This window comes from Maniola hyperantus, chromosome 10 (genome assembly GCF_902806685.2).
Source record: "Maniola hyperantus chromosome 10, iAphHyp1.2, whole genome shotgun sequence".
In the NCBI taxonomy this organism is placed as follows: domain Eukaryota; kingdom Metazoa; phylum Arthropoda; class Insecta; order Lepidoptera; family Nymphalidae; genus Maniola; species Maniola hyperantus.
Window position 1 is genome coordinate 2,499,701 of NC_048545.1, and position 8,564 is coordinate 2,508,264.

Consider the following 8,564-nt stretch of genomic DNA (forward strand, 5'->3'; position numbering starts at 1 on the left):
CAACTGTCATGTGAAAAGTACGATTTTAGTCCTTAATTTAAAAGTGAATCGTACTTTTGACATGAAAGTTGACACGAGCTAAAATGGCGAGTGAGATCTCAAAATTTATGCATTATATTACAAGAACCAAGATTTCAATTGTCAGTTCGCACAGACGTCGTTACCCTTGCGTTTGCTACGATACCAGCGTAGTGTGTATTGGCACTTAGTGTGTGTGATATAGTATCTCTTTAGTTACATACTCTATCAATTTAAGCCTTTATAACAATCTGAACGTGTAACGTGTATTTATTTTATTTCACAAGGCGGATGCTATCGTGAGCTTACTTTACACTTTCATACCACATCAATATTATGAGTCGTGTTCGTTTGCTTTTTTGTGTGCATGTGCGCGATTCGTGCGTGCGCAGTTGCGAGCGCCAATTCCAAATTTTTATTTTTATTTACCACAAAAAGTGAGTGCCTTTTGTTTATTGGTGCGCATGTGCAAATCGCGTGCAAATCGCGGAGGGAAGAAAGCCATGTCACTAGAAGAATGTTAAGTATGCATGTGGCAGAAAAAAAGAGGAGAGGACGACCAAAGAAAAGGTGGATGGATTGCGTGAAAGAGGACATGCGTGAAAAAGTGGTGGATAATACGTTGACGAATGACAGAAGTGAGTGGAAGAAGAAGACATGTCGTGCCGACCCCACGTAGCGTGTGATAAGGTAAGGAAGATGTGCAAATCGGGTACATGCGCACAAAAAAAGCAAACGAACACGACTATGCTCTATTAACATAAGGACAAAATGTACCGAAAAAGCTCCCACAAAACTACAGTCCGCGACAGGTTCAGATGGAAATCGGCGTATGAGGCGGGGGGATAGTCCGCACACCCGCACGTTACCCACGCGCGCCCGCACCAGGTTACCGCGGGGTTTTTGCGAGTGTGCGGGGCGTTACATCCACGATTGCCATCTCGACCTGTCCCTTACTTAAACATCGTGTTCTTTTGAAGGATACTAAGTATTGCAAACGTTTTGCGAGTCACAGAAATTGAAGTAGTCTTAATGCGTTGATCTAATCTAAATATATAAAAGGAAAAGGTGACTGACTGACTGATTGACTGACTGACTGACTGACTGATCTATCAAAGCACAGCTCAAACTACTGGACGGATCGGGCTGAAACTTGGCATGCAGATAGCTATTATGACATAGGCATCCGCTAAGAAAGGATTTCGGAAAATTCAACCCCTAAGGGGGTGAAATAGGGGTTTGAAATTTGTGTAGTCCACGCGGACGAAGTCGCGGGCATAAGCTAGTCTAAATATATAAAAGGAAAGGTGACTGACTGACTGACTGATCTATCAACGCACAGCTCAAACTACTGGACGGATCGGGCTGAAACTTGGCATGCAGATAGCTATTATGACGTAGGCATCCGCTAAGAAAGGATTTCGGAAAATTCAACCCCTAAGGGGGTGAAATAGGGGTTTGAAATTTGTGTAGTCCACGCGGACGAAGTCGCGAGCCAACGCTAGTATTTTATAAAGTGTGTCACTAGATGACACACTTTATGAAATATTAATTTTGCGCTACTCAGTAACTTTTCTCAGTGGGACAAGTAACCCATAAAGTTCTTAGTTAATTTTAAAAACAGACGTATGACGCTAGACTCTTTTACCAAACGGTACGAAATCGCACTTATGTAAATAGAACGTATTTCTTCATGACATATTATATCATAGTCGGGCATAAAATCATATCTAGTTAATACATAATTCAAGTATTAGGCTATCTACAATTACAATATAATATTATTAATGGATGAAAATGACTTTATAGAGAGATCGGTGCCAAACCAGTAAAATCCTACGCAAAGGTATAAAATACCTTCGCATTAAGGTGCAAACATACTTATCGTTACAAGTATGTTTCCACCCTAATTCATATTAAATTTTGCCCCAAAACGCCACATATGTTTTCACAAACTTCAATTATTTATTATTTTTTAAAGCGATTCTTTCACCGGCCCTAAAGATTTTGGCACGAAAGGGCAATTTATTTAACACTATGAAAGGTCAAAAATATAATACTATAGAATAGGTTAATAGTAACGTCTTTATTTGTTCTCAATAAATATTTGGAAGGGAACTATGATATTGCGCCTAATTCTGTTGCACAAAATCTCTAAACGGACCTGTCTATCTATTTTATTTTATTTTTTATTTTATTCGTTTATTAGTAATCAACAGAGATACAGACAATATAATTTTACATAATATCAGACTGAAAATAAGGCCAAATAAGATTATCTGGTGATTATTATCTGATATATTCTGATATCAATAGAAAATCTAGTGATATCCTTTATGCGGGGAGCATTATGAAAGGGAGAGCAATATATTTTGATCTGTCATTTTATCTTTAGATATGGTACTGATTCTGATGGTAACTAAATTTTATAGTATCCACACCTTTTTTCACAAATGTAATAAGAAAGACAAACTTATTTTAATTTTTATCTTTAGTAGCATTTTTGTAGAGCTTCACTAAAAATTGTTAATTTAAAATTCATTTTCTATTATTTTTAAGCAAAATTAAAAAGAAAAAGACGCAGATACTCTAGTTTAGAGAAAGGCATCAAAATCGACGCCATTTAAGTACAATAGAATTGGCCACATTAACTTAAATATACTTCTAGAGTGACTCTGTCGACCTTGACTTCAGTGACCCTAGTGTAACTCTCCAAATTAACGTGACGTTCGCGTTCAGGAAAATCACCATGGACGGGCAAACATCGTTTGGCATTTCCATACGTAGATTAACATACAGTACGCGGCCGAAAGTAATGTACATCGGCTTTTAGAATGACATTTCGGCTTTGTAGAGCGTTGTCTCTGTCACTCATACCTATATGACGTTTTTTCCGTCTCAACGACAGGGACTACAAATTTGCAAATCTCCTTTTACAGGTCGATGTACATTACTTTTGGCCGCATACTGTAACTCAAGTGTCACTTTTTTTAACATGAAAATTTTCACTGAGTGAACTGAGCCCTGATTGGCTATGACACAGAAATTGACAAGTACTAGGCCAATTTTTTTTACATAATTTTAGGCATAAAAGCGTTACCATAAGGTTATCGTAAAGTAAATTAAAAAATTAAACCTCTTAAGAAGAAAAATTCTCATAATATACATTTTTCATACCAAAATCTTACATCACACTACGCGCGTGGCCTATGGGAATTCAAAGATTGCCTAGAACTTAGTAAAACCAAAAATACAGAGCTGAAAAGTATCAGTTTGTAAAAAACATTAAAAAAATAAATGTTATTTGGTTACCTGTGTTGGTTACCCTTTGAAGAGGTTATTCGTTTTTTAACTCTGTATAAATTATGGGTTAAATATAAGGCTCCAAGGTTCAAAATTTACCCTCAAAAAAGATTTAAACTTTTAATGCAACGCTTTTGTACCTCACGTGTGGATGAGGCCTTACAATTTAATTGTCATAGTCAATAAGGTTCCTGCGCAACAACCGCCAACATTTCCTACTTCCGTGACGCGCAACCAGTGTGCGGTCGATCCGATAAAGGGTTAACAGGGTAATCAGTCGCCATTCGCCACCGCGGCCCCTACTCCTACACTACGCGTAACGTAACAGACCACTTACGGCACTAGCTATTGTTATTAGTTATTATACTTCATAAGATCCTAAACCGGGGTTATCCTAGAGACGTCATAGGTTGAGAGCTGGTGAACCATTAGCTTTAAATTTTTTTTTCCTGTCATACTGTGAGATCTATAGAGCGCACTTTGACTTTGCTCAGACTTAAGATTGAGTTACGAGACAGATTTATGTGAGAGATATAGCTCGGTCTCGTTTTCACTGTTAAGTCTAAGCTAAGTCAGAGTGCGCTCTATAGATCTCACCCTAAGTGCTAATTTTTGTTTCGCCAAATAAATTTTATCAAATGAACTTTGACACTTTGAAAGGTTTTTAATACAAAAACTATCAAAACGTCAAATTTATTTTCCAATTAAATATTTTTTGGCGATTGAAAAAGTCATTTAGGAGTTAGAATACGAAATACTTACAAACTAGATATCGATTACCAATCAAAGACTTGTAAATTACGTAATGTAATTTAAAAAAATTATGGATGGTTTCAAAAAAAATCATGTAATTTAAAATTAATTTAATAGTAGTTGAAAATGAATCTAAGTACAATAGAGCTTTTTTACTACTTTGAAACACCTAAAAATATTAGTTTTATTAACCTGAGATTCGGCTATCAAATTATCAATGGTACTGATTCTGATCACAACTAAATTTTAGATTATTCGCATCCCCTTCCTACCAATGTAATATGAAAAGGACAGACACAGTTTGACAGTTTTAAATTTAATTTAAAGCTGTCAATTCTGGTGACTTCAGCGGCCCTACCGCGGTTGTTTGACAGCTACAATGTCACGATCGCAATCATCTCTGATTGGTTAATGCTCGCTCACTATTGGCCACAATGCATTGTTGCTCATTGTTGCAACAAGAATTGCACAAATTCAGCCAATCAGAACAATTGAGATTGTAATAATGATTGATGCAGGTTTTAGACAATCGCCCCGCTGTTGCCAGTCGCCAGCTTATTGTTTAAATTTGTAGCGTGCACTAAAATTTAGTGTCCTTAAATTTAAAATTCATGTTTCGTCCTTTTTTAGCAATGTTAAAAAGAAAGAGATGCAGATATTCTAAATTTAGTTTAGAGAAAAACAAGAGAATCGACGCCAATATCTAGTTTGCATGATGTAATAATATTTGCACGTAAAAGGTACGGTATAAATGACCTCAACAAATCGTACACTGGCTCCCAGACCTTGCGTCGTGAACACAACGCGCGCGCATCCTTCCGTGCGTCGCGCGACAAATAACGTCGCCGACGCTACACAGGCACCGTTATATAAATGCAAATAGTTTACTGTGATTACGGAACTAGGGCGTAAACGACGATTTTTCTACTGACTGACAACTGTGTACACAAAATCATCTCTTGGAAAATATCTTAATATTATATATCTGCGTAACACTTTAATATTCATTTCATATTATAAATTTTCATTCTCAATAAAATTATTATTAGTTAACAAAGTTTCTTTACAAAATATGACGGTTTTACATTACAATAAAACCGATATTATGTGCCGAGAGGGAAAACATACAGCATTTATGTATGAAGAAGCAATTATGTACTCACCGCATATATGCGCGCTTCATCCATAAACATGTATATTCCTATGCAATAATGTAGTTTACCTTACCGGATATAGGGGCGCTAGTGTCTCACCCAGCAAGGCAGTGAGCCGCTGCCATCTTGGATGTCATAGTCTTCACCAGGAAGAAGTTCCTGCAATGCTGTATGTTTTCCCTCTCGGCACATAATATCGGTTTTATTGTAATGTAAAACCGTCATATTGATGTGCCTCCGGAAAACATACAGCATTTATGTATGAAGACGTGTTTGTTATCTGCTGGTGAAATGTATTACCCACAACGCTATGATGAATCAAAGGGAGTTAATCTGTCAATTGAATAACAAAAATATTAATCGTTAAGTTAGATCAAATAACCACGTCCCCTTCATTCATTGTCACCTATTAAAGTTATTGTTATTTCTAACCAGGGTTAATAAGTTAAAATATAATGTCTAAAAGACAAACAATTTAAATGATTTGTCTGTAATTTTGATAAGGATTACTAAAACTCAAACCGGACCATATAATGATTATATTGAAAAATAAGCTTCAGTTATTTTGAGATCTCCTCCGGGCAATAATGATTTCAACAAGAGTGTCTGGTAATCTCCAGTTACCACGAGATACGAGTATATCGTCCATTGATTGGTTATCTGTCCCCAAAGAAACTACTGTTGATCCACTGATGAATCCCTGGGGATACAGGAATGCTGCCACATTGCTTAAGAACTGAACTGTTCCAGTGATCTATTACAGTACGTGATGCGGCTTCAGTTTCATTACAGTTGGTGATAAAAAGATTACAATATATTTAAATTCTTAACTTCATTCTGCTTGACCAATTTTCCTGTGTCAAAGACATACATGTAGTACTACTGTAGTATACTAGTACATTAATAGAGAATTATGTTTTCTGTTATACTATTATGTTTTGAAAGTGTCCATCCGTATTTATGTTAAGAGTGAGTGTCAGTCTTTGGGCCAAATAAAGTATATAATATATTTTTCCCGGTGACACAGACTTTCAGTTGTCAACCCTTCGTTCCAGGGCAACAATTGTCCATATAGGTTCGTCTAGATATCTCGGGAAGTGTGTGCTTAAATGAGAGCTTCTGTAGTTAGCGCTTGAGCTCTACCTTAAGGTCCTGTATGATAAATGGTTTAGTAATTTTGAGTTTAGCCACGTCAATAATTGCCTAGTGTCCACATGTGGATCATAGAAAGTTAACCGCCACCAGGTTTCGCACCAGTTTAACCATTTTTGATGTCTGGTAGGTAGGTAGGACAAAAATTGCTTCCAACAAGCACCTGTTCTTTACTTCTCGTATAGACTACTCCTTTATTTGGGCACCCATCCTCAATTTTTTCAGCTTCCGTGTAAATGTCTGGTGGACACTGTAATGTCGTGACATCTATCAGAGTCCCTGATAGGTTCTATAGTTCATTTGAGCTCTGCTTTCAAATCTTGAAGCCCAAAGGTCTTTCACGTGCCACATTTAAGTACACCCCAGCTGCACTTGTTCAAGTAAGTCAGTACTTTTGGCAATTAGTTTGGAGAAGAAAACACCCATGCTAAATTGATGTCTCAATGACCTGTTGAAAGCATCTATAACTTGCTGATCAATCTTTGCAGTCGATAAAGACATCACACCATCTTTATTCCCTACTACAGTAATCTGTTGTGCTGCAACCAAATCGATCTCGGACGGCGCTTGAGGGAAAAGATGACACTCTGTGGGAGGTTTTCCTCGTGACAGCCTTGAGCCAATAATGTAATCTGTTATGTGCGGGAGTTCGATTGTTAGAATCAGTAAAACCCACGACTTTGTTCATTAAAATGAACGTTAGAACGAACGAGTGAGTGAACGAATGAGTGTTCGATTGAACTAAGACTTGCGATTTTTACAGAGTTCTTGTGCTGTCTTCAATTGCCACTATAACTGCATAAAGTTCCTTCTATTGCTGTGCTATCATTTTTGATGCACTCACCAAGTTTCTGGCATTAATTTCCCGTTTAATTGGGCACTAAAAGCCAATCAGAGGCATTATTCGCCAAGCAGTGGATGGCAGGTTTTAGGTGTACATATTGGCAGCCTGAGACATGTGGTTCCGCGCCGCCATGTCATTCCCTGTTCCACGATTGTGGATTCAGCAGTCTAAAACATATTATCGAAACGTTTGAGGCGTATTTGGATCTGATCAGAATGTAGTCTGCTTCTGGGAGTTACTAAACTGGCGAAGTCTGACTGTCCTAGCAACCGTTGCATTTCGTGAAGAGTGATTTCAGATATTTTCAGTAATAATTCTCTCAAAGGTCTCGTTGATAGTTTTTTACTCTTTATTATGGGCAAGAACATTGAATTTTCTTATAGTCTGCCAACGAATACCCAGGTATTGTAGGTCTTGTGTGAGTGTTAGAATTGACTTTTAGTAATTGATCCCGATGTTGCTTAACTTCGGTGATCGGACGAGAACCGGTGTCTTCAACATGGTATGGACGTTGGCTTTTGGTAATTGATCCCCCTGCCCCGATGTTCCAAGGACCTCACGCTTCCGCAGCGTGAAGGCATAACCTGGATTGGTCTTAGTTGACCAGAATTGCCAGCCCAGAAGTTCCAAGTGCCTCACGGCTTCCGCAGCCTGAAGACATAACTTGGATTGGTCTTGATTGACCAGAAGGAAGTCGTCTAGGTAGACTAGCACTCGACATTCCTTCGCATGCAAGGTTTCCGCAACCGAGCATGTTACAGGTGGGGCGCTGCCGCCAGACCCAAAAATTAGACAGGTTGTCCAACTTTTGTTGTAGAAAGCTACGAACCGGTATGACAAATGAGACGGGATAGTTTTGTTTCACAAATTTGTTTCGTTCTCGAGGGTCGAAAATCAGACGCATCGATCCAACGTTTTCCTTCCGCAGAAAAAGCTCGGGGATAAAACTGGGCATTTCCTTGTGAACCACTTCTACTAGTTTTGGTCCAGTAATTCTTGTGTCATTTAAGTCGTGACAGGTGACCAGGTTGCATGTTGCATTATTTGTTTTGTGGGCATTACCGGGGGTAGTTTCTTGTATTAGGGTATTCGAAATACCGTAATTGACATTTACAAAAACTGTTTGCACCAAAAGCTTGCCAACGATATTAGAATGTCATTACATAACCTGTAACATATTGTGTTGGATAGGTTTTTCAATTGTAGGCATTTATAGCTGTAATATTTATAAATATGGGCCACCAGGGGATTGCATAAACGCAGTGAGTGTTGCTTTATCCAAAAAGAACCTCGTCACTATTGTTAAAAGCCAATCCGGTATTTGACAACTAGTCAAATCA